Raw genomic sequence first — 2,990 nt, forward strand, 5'->3', positions numbered from 1 at the left:
ACATATAATGCATGCTGGACTCATGGGAATCACATTCTAAACCTTTCGGAGTAACGTAAGGTCGGTAACCTCCGTATACGTTATTAGAGTTAATTTGTCATCATGAATCTTATAGGAATCAAGAAATACCAACAAAATTTCATACATAGGAATAAGAGAAGCAAGATCAACATCAATCGTTCCATAATAAGGGAAACAATCTAAGTACTACTAGCTTCTAAGAGTGGAGTATCTTTGGAAGCTTGTTCGTTTACGTTACGCACCATCAAAGTTGTGCAAAAGAAAGAAAGGGATAGCCTCACATACCTTGTATATACTTACCAATCTCAAGCTATGAAAATCTCATTGCTCATTAGTCTACAATAGGAGAAATGATACTATCGTTATCGTTTAAGCATCGTAACTAGTATATATCAACCGCAACCTATCTTACGATGAAATGGAAAGCACCTCCCCTATTTATATGACTTCCCACAAGTTAAAACAATCACCAAATAGACCAAACAACATCAATAATATAAACATTAAGCGTCCCAAAACAGTCCACAAATCAACAACATTACTAACAAGTCTTTCGATAGATATCTCACAAGTTCTAGCTTCAACGACTTAGCCACAACTTGGATAAACATAAATAAATATAGAGTAATAGGTTCCTTGCCTTTAAATAGGTATAAAAACTCTAATTTGACCTTACTTCACCACGAAATATCCTTCCAATGCAGCCACAAGAACAAGGAAGCGAAACTAGCAATCAATTCGGGGTTTTCGGCACTAAAATCACTTTAGAAGACTTGAAATCACCTAGGGTTGATATTAAAAACTTGAGAGAGTACTTTATATAACTTAAACCACTTAAAAAAACCTCTCATACGAGCTAGATCCACATAAAAATCAGCAACAAGAAGAAGAACAAGAAACTCACTAGCACTACGGGATTTCCGACACTTGATTTGTGTTGTTTGCCCTTTGCTTGGGTCTTGGATCATGAGAGAACCTTGAGATAAAGCTTTTAGGTGTCTAGCGTCTGAAGAGAGTGAAAAAGAATTATTATAACGGGCTTTAGGTGTCTCATATATATCAATATATCTCAACCGCCTAAGTGGGTCCAATAGAGAATTGCTTGCGCAGTCTCGCAAAAACATAAATATCTCTCTACTCCGACGTCGTATCGATGAACGGTTTAATGCGTTGGAAACTAGACTCTTAGATACTCAATTTTTGTATAGATAAACCCATTATTTCAAGTACATTTAGATAAAGTCTTAGTAATATTAAACCTAAATTTTAAGTAAAATTATGAACGTAAGTTGCGATAACTTTTGTCGACTTTTGTTTCATAACTCTCTTGAATTCATGACTTATGATGCGGATATTATATGATTCAAATACCTTAAAATATGACCTCCTTGAATATTAAGCACCTCTAGTTTTACCCAAAAATATGGGTTACTACATCCTTGATTCGTTTTACTTCTAACTTCTAATACTTGTTAACCACTCTTATACACCCTTATATCATTTAAGACCAATGGGATTAAATTCTTATCATCTCAAAGATAACCTCTTCTCGAATTTACATCGACTAACTTATGGTGTGATTTATTGTACGTGGATATGGTTTGTAACATATCCGGATCCGGTCTCCTGGACCCATGCAGATAGCGTGGGCTATATTGCATGACAATCTGGGAATTGGCCGAAATTCCAATTTTATGGCCCCAAAACACCAAAAAATGAGGAACTGTGTAATGACCCGGCCGGTCATTTTGAGGATTTAAGTCCCATTCGGCAACGCAATGACTTGAGCAGCTTCGAATTATGTGTATTGACTTGCGTGCATCATTGAATTCAGTTACCAGATGATTCAGAGTGATTTGGGATACTCGGTCCCTAAAACGAAAGCTTAAGCTTTAGGATTTTGACCGTAGACGAAACTGTGTAAAAATGACTCAAGAATAGAGTTTTGTCGGTTCTGTTAGCTTCATTGGGTGATTTTGGACTTGGGAGCGTGTCCGAACTATGAATCTGAGGTGTATAGCTGATTTAGGCTTGAAATGGCGAAAGTCGAATTTTTGGAGATTTGAACCGAAAGTGGACTTTATACTATCAGGGTCAAAATGCGATTTTGAGAGTTCGAACAACTCCTTTATGTTAGTTGGGACTTGCCTGCAAAAATTGACGTCATTCCGGGTTGGTTTGATAGGTTTCGGTGTGAGTTTTAGAAGTTGGAAGATTTGAAAGTTTGTAAGTTTGATTCTTGGTTCGATTCGTAGTTTCGCCGTTGTTTGATGTGATTTGAGACCTCGAGCGAGTCCGTGTTAGGTTATAGAACTTGTTTGTGTGTTTAGACGTGGTCTCGGGGGCCTCGGGTATGTTTCGGGTGGGCTACGGTTCATTTTCCTCCTATTTTGAACTGCTGATATCTGTCATCTGGTTTTCTCTTTCACGTTCGCATCTGCTCCTCCGTGTACGCGAAGAATAATTTTGGAGGAGGGAATATTTGTTCTTCGCGTTCGCATTCCTCATTCTGCGATCGTGGAAGCCGACCTTTTCCTTTATTGCGTTCGCATCATCCCACGCGTTCGCGTAGCTATGCCATTCAACTATTTGCATTCACCTACTATTTCACGTGTCCGCGAAGAGCAGTTGTTGGCCCATCAGACTTTTCCTCTACGCGTTCACAAACGTGTTGTCGCGTTCGCGAAGCACAACTGGGCAGATTTTGTTTTTCTTCTTCGCGAACGTGATTGTTCTTCCGCGTTCGCGATGCTTAAAGACCTAGGCAGAATATAAGATTTCCAAATTGAGGGTTAGGCCATGTTTATCATATCTTGACTTATAGAGCTCGGTTTTGAGCGGTTCCTTGTGGGTTTTTCAAGAAAATCGATTGGGTAAGTGTTCTTCACCTAACATTTAATATATTCCATGATTATATCATTATTTTTATCATTTAATTTATGTTTTGAGTTGAAGAAAATGGTGGCTTT

The sequence above is a fragment of the Nicotiana tomentosiformis genome, chromosome 7 (genome assembly GCF_000390325.3).
Source record: "Nicotiana tomentosiformis chromosome 7, ASM39032v3, whole genome shotgun sequence".
Taxonomy (NCBI): Eukaryota; Viridiplantae; Streptophyta; class Magnoliopsida; order Solanales; family Solanaceae; genus Nicotiana; species Nicotiana tomentosiformis.